Genomic DNA, 21810 nt, shown 5'->3' with positions numbered 1-21810 from the left:
CCCCAGAAATGATATATTGTTCTCACTTTATAGATGTAAAATTGAGACTCAGTGTCTTCGTTTCCTACTGCTGCTGTAACAAATTACCACACACATGGTGGCTTAAAATAGCATGGATTTATTCTCTTACAGGTCAGAAGTCCAAAATCGGTTTCCCCAGGCTGACGTGGAGGTATTGGCAGTGCTAGTGCCTCCTAGAGCCTCTGAGGGAAGAATCCACCTCCCTGCCTGTTTCAGCTGCAAGTGGCCATCCACACTATTCCGTGTGTGGCCCTGTCCTCCATCTTCAAACATATGACTCACTGATCTCTGCTCTCCACATCTCCGCACCTTCTCCTATTACAATGGAAACATAGTAAGATGTCCCTCTGCCTGCCTTTTACTTTTCTTCTTTCTAACTGAAGTGTAGTTGACACACAATGTTACATTAGTCAGTTACAGCATAGTGATTCCACAAATCTATAAAGTAAGCTAAGCTGTGCTCACCTGCCATCTGCCACCATGCAACGCTGTTACAGTATCACTGACTCTGTGCCTTATGTGGTACCTCTCATCCCCACGATTTATTCACTCCATAGCTGGAAGCCTGCACCTTCCACTCTCCTTCACCTCTGCCTCCCTCTTAGGAGGCCACTTGTGATCACATTTATATTTACATTAAAGGCCCACCTAGGGACATCTGAATGGCTCAGTGGTTGAGCATCTGCCTTTGGCTCAGCTTGTGATCCCGGAGTCCTGGGATTGAGTCCCGCATCGGGGTCCCCACAGGGAGCCTGTTTCTCCCTTTGCCTGTGTCTCTGCCTTTCTTTCTGTGTCTCTCATGAATAAATAAATAAAATCTAAATAAATAAGTAAATAAATAAATAAAGCACATGCAAATAATCCTGGATAATCTTCCATGTCAAAATCTGTAATTTAAATATAATTGCAAAATCTCTTTTGCCATAGAAGGTAACATTCATACATTACAGAAATTAGGACTGAATAGTTTTGAGGGTAATTGTTCAGCCTATCACACTGGATTTCACTATGAGCTAAAATCATAGTGTCAGCATTCCTATGTACTGCAAGGATTGCATCCTTCTGGAAGGTCTTGGGAAGAATCCATCTCCTTGCTTTTTCTAGCTTCTAAATGCCACTTGCACTCCTTGGCTTGCGGATATTTCCTTCTTCTTCAAAGCCAGCAGTGAAGCATATTCAAATCTCTCACTGACTCCGACCCTGCTTCCTTCATCACTTCCCCTTCTTTGACCTGACCCTCGTGCTACTTCCTTTTTACCATTTTAAGGACCCTTGTGATTACACTGGGCCCAGGAAGATCTCACCTGTAAAGTCCCTTCACCATATAAGGCAACATTGACAGCTTAGGGTTTAGGACATGGGCAACTTTGTCTTGGATGGGGCCATGATTTCTGCCTACCCCACTCAGGCAGAAAGCAGTTCAGTGGTTGCTGAGGACAGAGGTGGAGAGAAGCAGAAGCGAAAACTTTTGGGGATGATGTTTGTGATAATCGTGATTGCATGATGGTTTCATGGGTATACCCATATGTCAAAACTTACCAATTGTATGCTTTAAAAAAATATGTGCATTATGTACATAAAGCTGTATAAAAATTAAATGTGGGGAAAGAAAAGCAAACCTCAGAGGCTTTGGCCAACTGTAGGAGGTAAACAGTCCTCTAGCCAAATGTACACCCAGTCTATCTGATGCCAAACCACTTGCCTGTGATAGAGCGTCACTTCCTTTATCCTCTGTTCTGTATATTTGAGATGATAACATTTGCCCCACAGGGCTATGAGTTCGTGGTACTTGCTCGATAAGTGGTCACTTCATCCCCCTTCTCCGTTTAGGCTTACCGACTGGCCAGTTTCTGAGTATCCTGGCACATGCCCTGTGTCAAAGAATCTGAAAGTCGACAATTTCTTTATGACAGGGAGAAACGCATCTGAGGAAAAAATGCCAAATGGAGCCAATAGGATAGTAAACAGGCCTTATCTTCAGGGATTCTCAGCCACAAACTCCCCAGACTCTAACATGCAAACCAATGCTCAGGATCAGGCATAGTGTGTTATTCTAGTCTCTCAGAAATGTAGGCTGATTCTTTTTTGTTGCTTGGCGATGAAAGATAATTCCCATGAACAAATAAGAGGCAGCCGCATGTAGAAGCTGCCCCATGTTACAAAACAAACAATGGCATGAATAATGCTTTCTGTACCAAGGTCACAAAATCCTTCTGCCCAATGTGCCGTACTTAGTCCATGGCGGTGAAAAGCAACAGAACAGTTAAGATACCCAAGCCTGTTTCCAGATACCCAAACAAGAAAATGTACCCATCTTTCCATGAGTTATGCATTTATGTGTTTAGAAGACAGTATCCTCAATTCCTAGATAAATAAAAACATTTTTTAAAAAGGGCCCACATTTGCATTTCCCCCTGGAATTCTTCGTGGGATATTGTATTCCCCGGGGCTGTCCTACCCTTGATGCACTTGTAGCCTTCAGATTCAGGTTGTAGACTTCACCTTGGATCCGTTTCCTACGCTCTGTATCTACTATTTCCATGCAACTCAGAGGATCATATTCACTTTATGTTGGTCATATCGATCAACTAAGGGAAATAGAAATAAATACATGAAATGAATGATGAGAAAGAGAAGAGGGGAGAGAATAAGAGATCTGCACTCCTCAGTTTACCGCCGTGCAGCACTGTCCTGTTCCCAGACCTGCAGGCAAGCTGCTAACATGGATCATTTAACATGCATAGTGCTGGTTTCAAAATTGGTAAATATAGTAGAAAGCCAGACCTGATGACTGAGTTCTGCTGCTACTCGCCAACCCTATGATTTGAGGCAAATGAGTTTAACTTCTTTGAGCCTCAGTTTCCCCATCTGTTACATGAGAGTAATTAGTAGTTTCTGGCCGTGGAGCTGTTGGGACGAGATGCTTAGCAGATAGAAGTCGCTTTCCCTTCCCTTCTTTTTCTTCTGTTTGCCTTTATCTAATTTAGCTTATGAATTTGTTCCAGCTAAATGGCTCTGGGGAGATGAAAATGTGAATGTCAATCAACCCAGAAAGAAAGTGCTAGTACACTGCGACCCACGGCGAACCATTACTCCTCAAAAGCACGGCGAGTAGGCAGTTCTGGCCGGCAGCCACGTTTTGGCACTGAATCATGTCCTGTTTTGCATTGTGCTCTAATTGTTTCAAGTCATTTCCCCTCTCTCGGAGTCAATTTCCTAGCCGGTTGAAGCCTGAGCATGAATAAGATCCTTGGTAAGTGCTATCTAGTTCCTCTCATTCCCTCTCTACCCATAGACCCATAGACCTCTCCTTGCAGAGAAAAACCCAGAAAATAGTAATGGTGACCGACAGCTAAGCAAAGCCCTTTACTCAGAGTCAGCTCTCTGCAGCGGAAGGCTGAGGCAGTGCTCCAGGCCTCTGTCTGCGGCCCAGAACCCCAGCTAGCCTGGGCCACCCTACTACAGAGTCATGACTTGCTACCCTCAACTCAACATCCACCCCTCCCAGAGTGTCTGATGGCACAAGAGGAACCTCTGAGCTCAGGTAGCTCAAGACCAGAGTTCAGAAGGGTCCTTTTAGAATGAGGTGGTTGGCAGGTATTTGCAGCTTCTGTTGCTTTCCACAAGGTAGCTGAGATGGTCACGCTTTGTGCTCACTCTCTAGAACCACCGTTCTCAACTTTGGCTACACATTAGGACACCCCCTCCCCCCCACCCCCCCACCAGGGAACTTTTAAAATAGCAGAGATTGTAATAGTATTGGTTTGGATGGGGTCTGGGCACTGGTGTTTTTTAAAAGCTCTCCAGGTAATTCTAAATGCATTCAAGATCAAGAATCATTGATCTAGGTCAGAGACTAGAGTGTAATTATGGGGGTCTGTACCTGATTTTTTTTTTTTTTAGATTTTATTTATTTATTCATGAAAGACACAGAGAGAGAGGCAGAGACATAGGCAGAGGGACAAGGAGGCTCCTCAAGGAGAGCCCCATGTGGGACTTGATCTGAGCTATGGTCAGACACTCAACCGCTGAGCCACCCAGGCATCCCCGTATCTGATTTTCTGAATACAACTGCAGTAGCATGGTGATAAGCCCCAAGTGGCATGGCTGAAAGAGTGAATTTCCAATACTTAGCATGGTGCCTCCCAAATAATAGGTGCTCAGTAAATGTTTGTTGGACAAATAAATGGGTTAAATAACAAACAAGTTTGAGATAGTATAATGAAAAGAGTATTGGACTACTGGCCAGAAAACCATGTCTCCTGCTGTGGTATTGTGGTTTATAATAAAATATATTTTCAGTCTTTCTCCCCGCTCCTGCTACAGAGTTCCTAAAAGCCTTGGAATTTCCTAAGTGATGATAACAATCTTTTGTTATGTTAGTGAGGTGATTTTTGGAAAGCCCCTAGGTCACCTTTGGCTGGGGGCGGGTTGCCAGGGCAACAAACCACAGGGTCAGAGGGTTGGAATTTTCAATCCTGGTCTTCCCTCCTGCCCTACCTCTGGGGAGGAGAGAGGACCTGGAGATTGAGTTCTATCACCACTGGCCAATGATTTAATCAATTATGCCTGTGTAATGAAGCCTCCATAAAATCCCAAAAGGATGGGGTTTGGAGAGCTTCCAGATTGGTAAACACGTGGACGTACGTACGGGGAACGTGGAATACTTTGAAATTATGGAAGCTGAGTCCCTTCCACATACCTTGCCTTATGCTTCTCTTGAGTCTTGGCTGTTCCAGAATTACACCTACAGCGGAGTTGCTTCTCTTGTCCCTAGTCTGATCCCAGCATGACTGCTCTTCTTAGGGATCTCGAAGCCATGCTTGCTGAGCCACATCTCAGCCCTGACAGCAAGCCCTGAGGTCCTGCCTGGGTCCTCCTTGGTTGCCCTTGCTCCTGACTCCCTGATACTCAGCACAATCCTGGCCCAAAGTGGGCGCTCACAGGGTAAGCCAATGAATGTGCCCACATTTCTGGCTTAGAGTGCAGCTTTAACATATGCCTCCGTCTCTTGTTTTGTCAGCTCTCTAGCCATTCATTTGATGGCTGTGGACTTGGTTTCTTGAAAGGGGTGTGAATGTGCTGGTTCCTCAGTTTGAATGTCCGCTGCTGCCACCTGGGAGAAGCATCCGCTCTACCACCCACAGTTCTTTGGGCCCCCCACTAGCCAAGCCAGACCTTGGCCCTTCATGTGGGGGTATTTGGAATTCAGACAAAAACACATGGTGTTTGCCCAGGATCTTGCTGTTTTTATTTATGTTTTTAAATAACTTGTTTTTCTTATTATTACAAAATAACACATGTTCGTCTGAAAAAAAAATTGGAAAAAGCAGGCAAGCAAAAATTAGGAAAAGTACAAAACTTTCATAAATCTCTCAGTCTCAGAATCACTGTATAATGCTCCTAGCCATATATGCATGCACACACACGTGCACACACATGCACGCGTATTTAGAAAAATGGGGTCATCCTGTACTTACTTAGTGATTTGCAACCTGCTTTTTTCACTTAACAATGTCTTGCTGCTTTAAATTGTCGTTGTGCACTATTTAACCCCACCCCTAAGTGTCTGCTTCTGTCGTCATTAGTTGCTTATAGTTTTTTTGTTTTGTTTTTTACAAAATGAGCAACATAAGTCAGAACAACCCAAAACAACAGGCAATACGGAGGACTTTCCCAGCTAACTAATGGACTAACGGATGCCCTGGTAATCTGCTCTGACCAGCGGTGTCTACTCAGACAGAAACCTCACATCCTCCAAAACATTTGTTTCATCCAGAACTCCAGGGCTCAGGCTTTCATAGAAACAAAGAGTTTACTTAGCAGCCATAACCTTAAAATTGCTACAGTTTCTATGACACGGAAAATTCCATGGCCACAGCCAATGTCAGCAGCACAGGCAAGAAAGGAATGTAGGAATTCAAAGGAAGGGAAGAATTTGATTAAGAGCGACTACGGGTAACTGGCAAAAACTCTACGAAAATGACCAGAAGGCGCCGGCTTCCAGCATAGGCGTCCAGAAATTAGATTACAGGGGCTGGCCCTCCCTGAAGTGGGAAAGGTGGCAGGCGTGTAACATGTGTTTGCACAAAGAATGAACCTAGGCTAGATTTCAGGTTCTGGCAGACATGCAACCAGCTCACAGCATCCCTGGAAGCTCTTCCCCCTGCCTTGGGACCTGTCCCCTGCCAATCTTACAATGCTCCTCTGCCCAGTGCTTACGTGGGCACACCTCGGGTCATTACAAAAATATTAGGCAATATAGAAGAGTAACACAGGTCCAACCAAATAGCCACAACAGGGGCAGGGTAGCAGGTGACTCCCGGTGGAGAGCATGGTGGCTGGTAGGGGGGTAGGGCAAGGGGCTTACAGGGAGAGCGCTATGATTCAGGCTGAAAGAGAGGTAAGGAGGTATAACTCGCATCACACATCCAACAAGAAGAGCTGAAATTGCCATATCTTCTAGGTTCATCTTTCCCTCCCAGAGTATTACAGAAGACTCTAAACGGGGCTCCCTTCTTTCCTTGATGCCGCCCTGCACGACCCACTCACGAACATGCTGCCCAGAGTAATTTTCATAGTCTAACTCTACAATTTCTTGTTTTAAATGTGCTCTGTTCTCTTTTTTTTTCAGTCATAAAAATTTTTTCTTATGAGGACTTTAGAGATTTACTCTATTCCCTTTCAAATATGCAATTCAGTATTATAGCCACACCGTACATGGCATGTTCTCCTAATATTTATGAAAAGCAAGTAATACTTGCGCACTGTTTACAAATCCAACAGAACCAAAAGGCCCATGATGGAAAACATTAGTCACTTGCTTCAGCTCCTTTCCAGTTCCCTGCTACCCTGCCCCTGTTGTGGCTATTCTGTTGGGCCTGTATTTCTCTTCTTTATTGCCTAATATTTTTGTAATGTAGTTCTATCGATAGGCAGCATTTTCTAGTTTACCATGTGTCAAGAACCATGGATTACTTAAAGATTTATTTTTAAATTTATTTTAGAGATAGAGATTGCAAGTGCATGAGGGGGCGTGGTGGTGGGTAGAGGGAGAGAACCCCCAATCAGACTCCCTGCTGAGCATGGAGCCTAACACAGGGCTCACTCTCACGACCCTGAGATCATGACCTGAGCTGAAATCAAGAGTGGGACACTTAGCCAACTGAGCCACCCAGGAGCCAAGAACCTTGGACTATTTATTTTAAATCTTATAAAACCTTGCCAAGTAGGTACTACTATTATTCCCATTTCATAGACAAGGACACAGAATCAGAGAGGTTAAGTGACTTGCTCCAAATTCCACAACTAGTATGTGGTGGACCTAGCATCAGTTTATATTCCTTTCATAATTCTAAGCCTGGACTCTGTATTCTCCACATCTAATCACTTCCATTTAAGTTTTCTTAGGACAGAATCTCACTAAATACACCCATCCTGCCAGCTAGCTCCAGCATTTCTTAGAGGAGATAACCAATGGAAGAAAAATTCAAGAAACTGAGGAAAGATAAGCTTTAAAAGAAACTATAGATCAGCCCCTAGACCTGTATTGCTTTAGAGGGGACCTCCTTGACTTGGGGCCTGTAGTGTGGAAAGGTGGTTTCTTTTTTTTCTCTCTCTCTCTCTCTCTCTCTCTGTCTGTCTTTTTGGCTTTTTTTTTCTCTTTCTTTTTATTTATTTATGTATTTATGTATGTATTTATCTAGAGCTTCAGACACAGCAAAAATAATACCACTAGTTTTGATTGGAGAGAACAAAAGAGAAGCTGCAGAGCAAAACTCTTCCTTGTTGACGAAGCCTGCTTGGAGCTGCGCTGTTGCTACTACCTCTGAGGTTTTTAGAACACCTAACCTTAGAGATCACTTTCCAGTGTCATTTTAATTCCATGGATCACCTCTGCACTCCAGGGTCCGTCCTGCAAGCAAGACAAGGAGGCTGAAACAGAGTAAAATGATCTCCAGAGAGTCCTGGAAACAGAAATTCCTTGTACTGAGAATGAGTTCTCTACAGAGTAGGTTTGAACATGCAAGCACAGTATTGCTCCTCAAAGTTACTGGTACACAGGAAGTGTACCGGCGCCTGAGCACACAGACTCAAGAAGGAGAGAGCACATTTGGGGGCTGCTGATATTTACCATGACTTCAATTTGATTTACAGAAGTGGAAAGTTCCAGTCTGTGTCGGAACACCCTCATGGGGACAGGAAGACAGAACTGGAAACTTGCATTCTGACATAATACAATTACTTCGCAGATACTGTCTGGTACTCTGCTCTTGAGACCCAAGAGCTGGCTTCACATTGAAAGGAGTACGTAGGAAAAGGCAGGTTGGAACCCTTGGTGATTTCAGGTGCACAAAACAAAAGCATCAAGAATGGCTTCTGAAAATCAAATTCGAGAGGAGGGTGAATGGAAAGCAAGCTATAGAATTTCTCCATCATTTCTCATCATCCCCATTGATAGGTAAATAGCCAAACTGTTCTTCCTTGGTTCATCAGACTTTGAAGTGTACAAAAACAAAACTCTAGAAATCCTATCAGAGAGAATCTGAACATGAACAGGGCACTGAGCATAAACAAAAGCAATTCTACAAGGGATAAAGATGGAAGGTGCAGATAGCATGTGCAGGAGCTCACTTCATCAGGCAGACAGTTCTGGATCGAGATAAAGAAGACAAGGTAGTTATTGCCTGGGCTTGGCCATCGAGATAAAGGCTGGTGGGGACATGGGGAAATTGCAAGTAAGATAAGGCACCTCACTGAGGGTCTCTGCAGGAAAGCAGGCAGGAGCTGAGTAAAGCAATAACCCAGTGACTCACATATCAGGGCCCAAGATGACAATGGCCTCTAAGGTTGGGTCTTCAGGGCAAGAGAAAAACTGGCACCGGCAGAGCAGGGATTGGCCCAATGGCAGGAAATAAAGGGCAGCAATAAAACCAAATGTTTCAAGGTAGGAAGAGATCACTGGTGATGAATGGCGGAAAGAGATTTGTGAGAGCAACATTTTATTACTTTTGGATGCTGACAGCCAATGTATCATACCCGAGTTTCCTGATGGTAGAGTAACAACAAAGGCAAAGCAATAATAAAGGATAAGGCAATCAAATAAAAAAAAAGATTTATTTTACATAGTCACTAGGGTTGGCAAAGGCAGCTGTAGTACGATGCAAATGAAATATAGAGACCAGGGCTACTGGAGAGAAGGGAAAAGTGTGTGAGCCAGGTTGGAAATCTAGTTACTTGAAGCAGAATGACAAAAGACAAGGGATTAGAATGGGTAATTTGGGAAAGGAACAAGAACATTTTTGAGACATTGGAAAATTGGAAGCATTCAGAGGTCTTGGTCCTTTTCCAGAAAGGAACCTTATTGTTCTTTATTGCTACATCTATAAACACATGTGGGGCTCCAAAAGCCAGGGATGGTGATGCAGAGGATCCAATGACAGCCCTGTCAAATGCCACAGAGGACCTCAGTTCCTAAGATCCCAAAGCTTCATGGTTCCTGTGCAAGGACACAAGGAACTGCTGGACCCTGGAAATTGAACATATGAGACTTCACACTCTGTGTGTATTTGATTTGAAATCTGTATAGATCTGACAGTGCTTTCTAGATTCTGACTCTCTCCTCTTCTTCATCTAGGCCATCGTTGGGCCGCTAGCTAGACACTGGACACGGCTTCCCCACACAGGCCCTGGGCCCCATGCTTCTAATCTTGCCTTCAGATTCCATTCTCAGTGGGCTCACTGGTGTCCCATCCCAGGGTCATCACTTCATTATCTCCATCACCAAGGAGTCCTTCTGAGCAACCACAAGTACAAGGCCTTACCATTTGTACTCTGAGCTAGAAGGAAAATGACTTAGGATTAGGAAAAGAATATATTTGCAAACAGATACCTCTTCCCATGTTCCACAGAAAATCAAAGACTTCCCCCTCTTACCATCATCATCATCATCATCATCATCATCATCCAGATATTATGTTCTTGTGGCTCAACTGGGCTAAGGGCTTTCTATTTAATGCATTGTGTTATATTTATCATCTTTATCACCTCTATGAAGAAAGCATGACTATCAATCCCACTGTTCAGAAGAGGAAAGTGAGGTTTAGTTTGCCCACATAAGTGCCTGGGGTCTGGCAGTTCTGGTGATCATATCAAGAACCTGTGCCGAATCCATTAGCTACATTCCAGCTCATAATCTCCTACTTGTCTGTAACATCTTCTTTATCCTAGTAAAAAAAGTAATGAATTTCCCTACAGGCTTGGGCTAGGTATATAATAGGTGCTCAATAGATGTTCAATTTAATTGAAACCAATGAGCCCTGAGTTCCTGGTACTCATGGTTGCATTATGAACCCACTGGCTCCACAGACCTTGCTTTTGAGGGTTTTAACTTGATTACTTCACTCATTAGCTCATGCTCTTCTGTCAGCCAGATAACCTTGTGTTGCATGAAGTAACACTTATCAAGCCTCAAGCCCTGGCCCACTGTGACCCAGTGAGGGGAGAAGCACAGGATACATTCTCATTACTGGCAGTTCAGTATTTTACCCAAAGTAGGAGGGCAATGCTAAGGCACAGATGCTGGGAGGCAGCCAGCTTGACTGGGTGTCTTAGCATCCTTAGTGACGGTCGTGGAAAAGCTGAGTCCAGAATGAACATCTGCCTGGGCTAGTCAGAAAGGAAACAGCTAATTAATAGCTTTTTGTCTGCATCAGATGATTCCATTTTAGCACAGTGGCTTGAACACAAGAGCCTAGGAGCCTGGATTCATCCATTTTACTTTCTTAGGTAGTGCTAGTTGGTCATTGTGCCTTCCAGCCCACGTCCCATCCTGTCTGGCTCAAGCCTTTAGAAGACGACTTCACATCTGTCTATGCTGACTCCAGGGCTGACTTATTCTTTTGTAAAGGCATGGGCATCAGACCCAGAGGCCTTTCTAAGAAGCCTACAGTTTTTGGGAGTGGGTCCCACATGGGCCTATATATACTATAGCCAAATTATTTCACTCATGATGTACCAGGCACACATCACACAGTATATAGATATAAAATGCAGGTGCGAGACGCCTGGGTGGCTCAGCCGTTTAGCGCCTGCCTTCAGCCCAGCGAATGATCCTGGAGTCCTGGGATCAAGTTCTGCATTGGGTTCCCTGCATGGAGCCTGCTTCTCTCTCTGCCTGTGTCTCTGCCTCTCTCTTTCTCTGTGTCTCTCATGAATAAATAAAAATAAAATCTTAAAAAATAATGCAGGTGCTCACTGCTCTTCAGGGACTTACCACCTAGTTCGGTGTGTGTGTGTGTGTGTGTGTGTGTAGTTGAGGATGGGGCATGGTGGATAGATTAATATACATGAAACAGCATACGATTAAGGGCTAAATTGTTTTACTCATTCAGAAATAGGAGAATTCAATTTGGGCTGAGAAGTCCTTGAAAGATGAAGGAAATTCAGGAAAGTCAAGAGAACCCTCCGGGAGGCTGAGTGTGTACAAAGGGATGGAGAGAGCAGTGAGAATCATGAGTACAAGGAAGGTTAAACTCTATGGTATATTCTGGGCAGCAAGAAGACCAGCTGCAATGGAGCCCAGGGTTAATGTTGGGGAATCTGGTTTCCTTCCTCCCAGCATCTTTCCAGAGCCCCTGAGGTATTCCTGAGCAACTCTCCCATGTGCCCTGCGCATAATTCCCTTGAGCTACTTCTGACACCTCATTACTCTTTGTACCTCATTTCTGGACAGGGATCTCTTTAAAGTTAAAGGTGAAGACTGAGGCTTCTCTGTCTTTGCACGGCATCTAAAACATGCTTAATAAATTTGTGTTGAATAAAAGAATGAATGAAGACATCCTTGGAGGTGAGCTTAAGTAAGTGGGCTGGTTCTAGAATGAAATGTGCTGTAGGTGCCTGCCTAACTGATTCAGCCTTCAGCGGATGACGTGTGGCAATGTGGGCTTACATTAATTTATTCACTCATTTATTTATTCAATAAATATTTATTGAAAGCCTTCTATGTTCCAGGCTCTGTATTGAAGATTAGGATACAACAGTGATTAACACAGGCAAAATCCAGCCCAGGTGGAACTTACCTTCTAATAGGGGAGACAAACAGACAGTTGGGTCTGGCTACATCATTTATGGGGCCCAGTAGAAATGTGGGGCCTCTCCTTCAAATAGTAAGAAAAAGGCACCACTAGAGGTACTCAAATGCATAAGTTTTTCTTTTTATTTCTGCATTCTCCCTCTCAACTCGTTATGGAATTTTTAATTTACCATTTAACAACATTCTAAGAAAAATGACCACTCAAAAATTATCAGCATGAATTTCACCATTCCTGTTTACCTTGTGCAATGCCAATTGTAATCCAAGAGCATTTAACTCGTGTGTGTAGTCATAAAATCACATAATGTGTATTTTATAGCTCACGCTTGCATATCTACTTAGTTCTTCTAGAACAGGGGAAATGTGGCATCGCACTAATTCAATTGTTTTTATTTCATTTCTTGATACATGACATTTTGCTAACATGCTCCAACCTTCAGCTTCCTAATGAGTAAGAAAGGACTCAAAAAAGAAAGAACTATGGGTTGACCTATTCGTCCCTTTGTCAACGTACGTGTGATTGCGGGGGGGAGGGGGGGGTGCGGGGCGGGGGGGGGGGGGTGTCCTGACAGTCCCCAGAGGCCACACCAGAGCTGCTTTGAATGCAGAAGTAGGCAACGGTGTTCTCACAAACACAAAAGGCCGAGGAACCCTATCATATCCTTTCCTACTTATGTTACTTCCCTGTGTTAGGGAAGTAACTATATTAGGATTGGGTTGGAATGTGCCTTTCTAGAAGTGTTGTATATTTAAAAAGAACCACAAAACCTTTGACCTTTTTTCCACTTTGTCTTTTCCATTATGCTTTCTCATAAAAGAGAGCTCTGTAAAGCTCATGACAGACTTGCAGATGTGCATCAGAAAAGCTTAGAATGAGAATACTTGCTTACTCCCGTGGCTCAGTGGTATAGGAACTGCAGAATTCTTGATTTAAAGTAATGTTTGTTTGCCTTTGTGGTGACATCTTTGGGGTGATGCTGGAGGGTGTGTGGTGATGTGTGTGGGTGGTGAGTGTGTGGTGTGTCTGTAAGGTTTAGATGGGGTGGTCGATATGTGTTTGTGTGTGTGTATGGCATTTGTGGCACATGTTTTGTGTGTCTGTGTGATTTGTATGTAGGGTTTGTGGCATGTCTGTGTATGTGGGCAATGCAAAATAAAAATCAGCTTAAGTTTTCTCAGCAAACTTTCTTTTGGGCTGCAGAGCGCATAGCTTTTGCTTTCTCCTAAAACGCCAGTCTGTTCTCATGTTCTTCTAAGTAAAATAACATGCAGCTTTTTGACATTCACAAACAAAACCCAGTGGTTTTTATCTGAGTCAAGTGCTCCCTGGGGCTTTGTTTTTTTTTCCCCTCCTCCTTCCTGTAAATCCATTTTATGCGTTGGAGTCAGAAGATGACATCTTGTTACATCATGTTAGACAGCACCATAATTTTTTCCAGCAGACCATTTCCAATCTGGCGAAGCAGACAGAGCTGAACAAAGACAGACAACCCAGCATAAATAAAGGATCAGTTCATGGCCCTGTGGGATGGACCCAGAGGAGGCTCGTCCCCAAATCCCAGGCCGACTTGCCATTTTAAGGTTTAACTCCTTAGACCGAGCTGGACAAATGATGGGGGCTCGCTGCTCTACCAGTGACACTGCGCAGCCCCTCTGCTGGAATGGGGATGCCGCGGGGGAGGGGCGCTCAGGCCCGGGAATGAGCAACGGGGGGATTGATGCTTTGCCTGAGGTCCTTTCTATACTACTCACAGGTCAGGCCTGTCTTTTGCTTGCCAGCTGCAGCTGCTATTTATAATCCCCTCCCTGTTTGCCATTCTGCCTGTGACCTGTGGTCAGCTCAAGGCCTGAATTTAAAAAGAGCTGTTCTACGCTCGAGTTCAAGTCCACCATTGTGGTTTTCCTTTAGCAGTCTCCATCTGAAACTCAAGGGTGAGGGCTCCGCAGGTGCCCTCCCCACCCCTCGGTATGCCACATGTCAGGCTGGGCGTCTGGGTTCCTTCAACCTGCCAAGCACCTATATATATCCACAGCTCATGCTATGGTCAGGACTAGTGGGGGGGGGGGGGGGTTGGATTGTGCGCTCTCAGGTCTTATTGGGGCCAATCTGTCAGAATGTTCTTTCTAAATGTCTCATCATTGTCAGTCTTTAGCCAGAAACTACGGACTGGCTCATGAGCTGTACTGCCTAGGTAACTAAGGCACAAAACCCTAGGATCTTATGAAATCAGAAGGTTGTAAGAATATTGGACTTAGGACAGGATGATTCAGGTTGGAGTTCCAAGCTGTGTGACTCTGGGCAAGTGGGTGAAACTCTCTGAGCTTCCCCTTCCCCCATGCAAAGAGAATGCCTGCCTCTTGTGCATGTTGTGAGGAGCAAAATGTGACCATCATGTGATGGTAGCCTGGAAACTTGCCTACTCTCATATTCTATTATTTTATTTTACTTATTTATTTTTATAGATTATTTATTTATTTATTCATGAGAGACAGAGAGAGGCAGAGACACAGGCAGAGGGAGAAGCAGGCTCCATGCATGGAGCCCAGTGTGGGATTCGTTCCTGGGACTCTGGGATCATGCCCTGAGCCAAAGGCAGATGCTCAACTGCTGAGCCACCTAGGCATCCCTCATATTTTATTATTTTAACTTCTTACAGCTCTCGAAAGAATGTGGCAAGAAATGAAGGTGGGAAAGAATCAAGACGCTCTGGAAATAACAGACTCCTAACTCTCACTCAAGTTAGCCAGCAAAGAGAGGTAAAAATTGATTTTTCTTTAATTAAAAAAAATACTCTGGATTGAAACTTAGGATGGCATTAGTATATATTATAAATTTCATATGAATAAAGATTAGTTGAACATATACTACATGCCAGTCAATAGGGTTGGCACTGGAGATCATGAGAAAAACAAATAATCATAATGGTGATTTTTATCATTAAATAGGGAAAATAGATAATGCAGAAGAAAAAAGAAACCAGCACTCAATCTCACTATATAAATATGATATGTGATCAATAAGAGTAAAAAGAGTTATGCTGTGGGTATCACTGATCATAAATTTGGAAAATGTTTTATTTAGATCAATACTTTATATTATATCATATCATAAAGGAAACTCCAGGATTTCATATAAATATGCAATAATATGTAATTTATAGGGCAAAACTACCCACAAAAATCAGCATGGAGGCTTTGCCAAACCGATGGAGAAATCGCTTTCTCAACTTTGAAGCAATAAAAATCATTGAGACACAATAAATATTTTAAGAGTTTCAAAATAATGAAAACTAGTGACTGTAATATAAAATGCCATGAGAAGGCTGAAGAAATATTTTTAGAAATCGTGGCAGAGTATATGCTTTACAAGTATGTGATGCTTTATAAATAACTCATTAAAATTTTAAAACAAAATTAGGCTTTCAATAGGTGAAGGAGAAAACAAAATGAACAATTAATTTGCAAAAGAGAAAGTATAGATTGCCTATAAGCTGAAGGAAAGAGGCTTATTTTTATAATTGAATAAGTATAGATTAAAGCAACATTGAGTCATTGATTCACATTGTTAAGTCAGGAGAAGTTAAAATAAAATGTGACATCCAATGCTGGTCAGGCTGTGAGTGACACTGGCAATTTGTACATTACTGGTGGCAGTGTGAACTGTTATAACCCGTTCGGAAAATAATGACAATGCATATCAAAGCCCATGAAAATATTCATACTCTTGAAGCGGGATATTGCTCTGGCAGTTTATCCTAAAGAAAGAAATCAGTAACAAAGAAGCTATATGATTGATTTTGTTTTAGTTTTGTGTAACAATTAAAATAGATAAATGCTCAAGAAAAAGGGCACAGAAAAGAAAAAGATGATGATCGTGAAAACTTCAGGATACTATGCAGGCATTAAAATAATGAAAATAAAAGATTGACATACAGAAATGTTTGTGATAAAATGACAAAAATGAGAATATGCAATTTAATATTGTATCAATATAATGATTTAATTCATATAGTGAATTATATATTTTAACAAAACAAGAAATAAATAGGTAGAAGTTTGAATGTATTTGTTTTAGGGCCTTAAGAGTGTGACTGTTTTTTTTTTTTTAATTAAAAAAAGTGTTTTAAGCGTTGCTATATTGATTTTTTTGATTTGGAAAAAAAAATTAAAAAGAAGGGAAAAACCTTCCCTATATGATTTGAACTTTGAGCATATTCCATTTTAGCACATGCTTCTATTTTGACCTGCTGCTTGTGGAGAGATTCCCCTACTGCCCATCCCTGCCTCTACTTTAGGGCAAACTCCAAATACCTGGCTGCCTGTTGGCTTTCTGATGCTTTTTTGGTGGTGTGTGTGTGTGTGTTGCCATTTCTCTGGCAGGAAACAGGGAAGGAAATGTTTTCTTTCAATCCCAGCGGCTCCAAGGTTCCCAGACTGCCCCTTTCTATTCTAGAGGGGCATCCCTGTTGGCCCAACAGCGTCCGCTGACACCCATGCATCTCATCTACTCCTTGTAGTGCGCTTGACTATCTTGCCATAGTGAGAGGAAAGCCCAGGCTAGCTGATTACAAGCACACTCTTGGTATTTAGAGTTAGCCTGAAACAGGTTGAATTCCAGAGGTTTACAGGAAAATACCAGAGTGAATTACATGCTTTCCATTGTTCCTCTCCCCTGCTATTGTCTAAATATTACCCCTTCTTAGGGCCAACTCCTCAGTCACTGTTCTTTTCTTTAAACTGACTCTATGTTCATTTGCAATTCAGTTCGGCAGTCTTGTAGTGCCATATGCTGCACGGCTTACAAAGATGAGTAAGACATGGTCCCTGGTCCCGGGGAGCTCGCTATCCAGTGCAAAAACACCCATTAAATAAAACCTTTTTCTTATATAATGTGCTTAGCTCTAACTCTGACATCTGGCAGCATACTCTGGGAAACATAAAGAAGGTGCTAGCCCAATATAGAAATTCAGAGATGGCACAGGTGGGTTAGGCAGACAAGCAAGGGTGAGGTGGGATCCAGGAGGGTACAGTGGGATGATGCTTGAGACGGAGGGAAGAGTGTTAGCCAAGACCAGCCAGCACAGCTGGCTGAAGGAGAACTACCTTTCAGCTTCTCGGTGCTTTTTATTTTTTTAAAGATTTTTATTCATTCATTCATTCATTCATTCATTCATGAGAGACAAACGGAGAGAGGCAGAGACATGGGCAGAGGGAGAAGGTAACTCCCTGGGGCAGCCTGACACGGGGCTCAATCCCAGGACCCCAGGATCACGACCTGAGCCAAAGGCAGATGCTCAACTACTGAGCTACCCAGGCGCCCCTTCTTGGTGCTTTTTAAATATTTTATTTATTTATTTGAGAGAGAGACAGGGGGAAAGGAGAGAGCACAAGCAAGGGGAGGGGTAGAGGGAAAGGGAGAAGTAGACTCCCCTCTGAGCAGGGAACCCAACTTAAGGACCTGGGATTGAGCAATGTTTCTTAGATATGGCAACAAAAGAAAAAAATAGATAAATAGTACTTCATCAAAATTAAAACTTTTGTGCATCAAAGGTTACTATCAAGAAGCTGTGAAGAAAACCCACAGAATAAGAGAAAATTCTTGCGAGATATATACCTAATAAGAATCTAATAAACATTTATAATTAAATATCAAAAAGACAAACAACCCAATTAAAAACGGGCAAAGGACTTGAATAGACATTTAGCCAAAGAAGATCTACAAATGGCCAAAAAGTACGTGAAAAGATTCTCAACATCATTAGTCATTAAAGAAAATGCAATTCAAAGTCACAGTGAGATACCACTTCACACCCATGAGGATGGCTATAATAAAAAACAAAAATAAAACAACAAAGGAGAATAACAAGTATTGGCAAGGACATGCAGAAATTGGAGCCCTCCTAGATTGCTGGTGGAAATGCAAAATGAAGCAGTTTCTTTGGAAAAATTTGGCAGTTCCTCAAAACGTTAAATATAGGGTTAGCACATGACCTACCAATGCCACTTATAAATGTACATACCCTGGAGAATTGAAAACATATGTCCACACAAACACATGTAAACAAATATTCACAACAGCATTGTTCAGAATAGCCAAAAGGTGGAAACAACTCAAATGTCTCTCAACTGATGAATGGCTAACTAAATGTAGTGTATCCGGGAAGCCCTGGTGGCTCAGTGGTTTAGCGCTGCCTTCAGCCCGGGGTGTGATCCTGGTGACCCAGGGTCAAGTCCCACTTGGGGCTCCCCTGCATAGAACCTGCTTCTCCCTCTGCCTGTGTCCCTGCCTCTCTCTCTCTGCCTGTCATGAATAAATAAATAAAATCTTTAAAAAAATAAAATAAAATAAATGTAGTGTATCCATACAATGACATAGTGCCAACACATGCCACAATGTGGATGAGCCTTGAAAACATTATGTTATGAAAGAAGCCAGATATAAGAGGCCACATATTGTATGATCCCACTTCTATGAAATGTCTAGAATAGGCAAATTCATAGAGGCAGAAAGTAGACTAGTGGTTCTCTAGGGTCCAGGAAGGTGACAACAGGAAATGACTATTTAGTGGGTAGAGGGTTGCTTTTTGGAGTGAGAAAGCATTTGCAATTAGTGGTGATGGTCACAGGACATTGTGAATATCCTAAAAACCACTGACCTCTATACTTTTAAACGATTCAAATGAGGTTTATCTCAAAAAAAAAAAAGAACGGAAAGAATGAGGAAGGTCCCTTGCATATCACCGCACTGGATTGAAGCTAGCATTTGGGACTCCACTGTGAGTGGAGTCTGTAAGTGGTATGATTTGATTTGACAAGCACTTCTCATGCTAGGTTCTGGGAGTAGGTGGGATACAGTTATGAATAGAACATGGGCTCTGTCCTTGAGGTGCTCACCGTCTGTTGGAAGATACAGACACATACTTCACTAACTAGACCATGAACCAGGGGTGCCTGGGTGGCTCAGTCAGTTAAGTATCTGCCTTTGGCTCAGGTCATGATCCCAGGGTCCTGGGATGGAGTCCTACATTAGGCTTCCTGCTCAGCAGTGGGGCCTGAGGGGGGGGCGCAGGGGAAGGGCGCTGCTTCTCCTTCTCCCTCTGCTATTTCTCCCGCTTGTGCTTTCTGGCTTTCTTTGTCAGATAAGGAAATACAAATCTTAAAAAAAAAAAAAAAAAAGAACATGAACCAGAAGATAGTAAGTGTCACAACAGAGAGAGTTGGTTCTGCTGGAGTACAAGGGATGGAACAGAGCCTGGAAAGCCTGACAGAAGAGGAAACATTTGGACAAGATTTTTAAGGACGAGTAGGAGTTTGACAAGTGGAGTAGGTGGTACATTCCAGGCAGAGGACCAGCTTGAGCCAAGCCCTGGAGTTGTATAGAGTGTTCTTAGATACGCCAGAAGGTATGATCTGAGTTATGGTGTCTCCTGGAAGCCTGCCATTGCTTTCTGAATTAAATATCACAATTATTTCTCCTTTGATCTTTGATTCTTGCCTCATAGAATATGAAACTTCAATTTAAAAGTAGAAAAAACAGAAATGTGGATCTTAAGCCTTGCTGGGGCTTATCAGGGTCTCCTAAGTTCTCCTGCTCTGTCCACATCCTACCTGGAATGTATTTGGCACGTGGCTCTGCTCCTATCCTCTGTTTCTCCAATCTGGGAACTCCTTTCTGCTGCAACAATTAGCTCCATCCATCTGCCAGGTGGACGGGCCCTCATTCCCTTGTCCAAAGGTTCTTGCTTGATGGTGGCTTCTTCACTCCGGCCCTGCCCTCCCTCTGGTGCATCTAGAGGAGGAAACCAGGGAAGAGGAAATGAGAGCCCCATCCCATTCCCCTAGGAAGTGTCATCCTGTCTGGCTCTTTTGGCAGCTGGCACAGCTGGGCTTCTATTTGGGTTGTGAGCCCATTGCCTAGAGGGGAGGTGGAAAAACAAGTGCTCAAAACAAGTGCCCCTGGAGGAGGAGTTTGGTGTTTAATGAATTATTCAGTGAGGAGTGCAAGCACAAAGCATTCTGGAAGAAAAGATGTTTTCAATATGAAGCCCTGAGACCCCCAGTGCCTCCCAGATGAAAAGCTCACAGAGCAGTCCTCTCGAGTGTGTTTGACTGATATTTGCTCCCCGATGCACTAAGCATAAGCCCGGTTTATTGTGTTTACAATTTCGTATCTTCAGAGCATAACCAATTCATTGCAAACACGAGTGCACTGGACAGTGGAGGCGTCGCTGAACTAGCTTTTCTCTAAAGCCGGGAATAATCCCCGGCGCAAGAGATCCAGTTTGATGAACTATTCAGTGTTCCCAAACCTCTATGCTTGGGGAAGATCAGGACAGAGAGACATCTGGTCTTAGGCAGCTCTGCTCAGGATAGAGGATTGTCCTTCCCAGGAGTGGATCGTGTTAGCAAATGAGGCCTATGGGGCTGCCTGAGACTGAACCTCCTGCCCTGGGACCCCCAGGGAGGCTCCTGAGGACCGTACAGCATTGTAAATACACTCTCCAAAAATCCAGTTAAAAAGAAACATGGATTTAACACTGACTTCTCCTTGAACCACTTGCCTTTTTTTTTTTTTTTTTTTAACACACCAACTTGTATTCCATTGTCCCCATTCTCCAAGGCGGGAGTGCTCTGACTGCAGACAAGGACCAGCTGTGCGGTGGGAGGGTCAGCCTGCTCTGGTGGGGGTAAGGAGAGAGGAGGGGAAGCAGGCCTGAATGTCCTTACTTGGAGGGGTCGGGGGGTCAGTGACAGTGGCAAGGAACAGATTTTTCCAGCCGCTTTCAGGCTGAGATTTGCACTGCATAATCTGAATGCTTTTATCTGTTTCTGAAAATAGACAGGAATTTTTTCCACAGGCTGCTCCAATCTGGCCGTGGAGACGTGAGGGAGGATCATGGGGAGACAGTTGTATGGAGTCCAGTAAGTACGTTTTGTGACCCCCTGCCCTGCAACTAGCCCTTCTCTGTCTTGGCTTTCTGGAGCCACATTGTCCTAAAGCCCCTTGAAGTAGGGAGTCAAAGATGCTGGAAATACTTTCCATTCTGAATTCTGTAGAGCTTCTGAAAGACTGTCATTTCTTACTACAATATACATGACCAAAGAACCCCATGGTTAATATAAAAGGCCTTTGTGAGGTCATACGTACCTATCCAGAGGGAATGATTCACTGAGTCTGTCCAGGATGACATACATGAGAAACATAAATGGGACAGAAAGAAGAAAGTGGTTTGATCAGAAATCATAGTTTATGGTTACCAATTCCGCAAATCATATTCTGCACCTTTGTCCTGGATTTAGACTACAAAGAAGCACGACAAATTATCTCCAAAGAGCTTCTGCAAGGTTAACTCTGGATTAAATCGACTCTATCTCTCAGCAGCTGGTCCCTCTCATCTCAGATCAAAAGGATCTTGAACCTTCTAAGTGAACTGCTGTCAAGCAAACAGCAGGGGAATCTCTAATATTATTTACATAACATTTTCTCTTTTCCAATTATGCATTGGTTTCTTCTTGGTGCAAGCCTATCTTATAAATATGGAAACCAAGACACAGAGAAAGAAAACAATGTTTAGGGTCACATAGAGAGTCAGAGGTGGAACTGGGAAAAGACGAGAGCCTTTTAACTTCAAATCAGTGTATCTAGATACCACCTCTACTTATTTCAACAATCCTTTATAATCACTATTCATCCA

The 21810-nt window shown here is 43.2% G+C and overlaps 1 long non-coding RNA gene across 5 annotated transcripts in view; it reads left to right on the top strand.

Moving 5' to 3' along the window:
• Positions 1–3142: 3142 nt before the first annotated feature.
• The window catches only part of LOC125752808 (uncharacterized), a 45258-nt gene continuing 26590 nt past the window's right edge, over positions 3143–21810 (top strand). For 4 of the 5 annotated variants that reach the window (XR_007403164.1, XR_007403168.1, XR_007403166.1 and 1 more), the window contains exons 1-3: positions 3143–3274; positions 14773–14872; positions 20974–21037. This is a non-coding gene — a long non-coding RNA (uncharacterized LOC125752808). Of the gene's footprint in view, positions 3275–14202; positions 14308–14772; positions 14873–20973; positions 21038–21810 lie in introns of those variants that run through there. The other variant, XR_007403167.1, reaches the window with a different exon arrangement.

The sequence above is a fragment of the Canis lupus genome, chromosome 17 (assembly GCF_003254725.2).
Source record: "Canis lupus dingo isolate Sandy chromosome 17, ASM325472v2, whole genome shotgun sequence".
NCBI lineage: Eukaryota > Metazoa > Chordata > Mammalia > Carnivora > Canidae > Canis > Canis lupus.
Note: the sequence above shows the minus strand (reverse complement) of the source record. Positions and strands in the feature narration are given on the sequence as shown.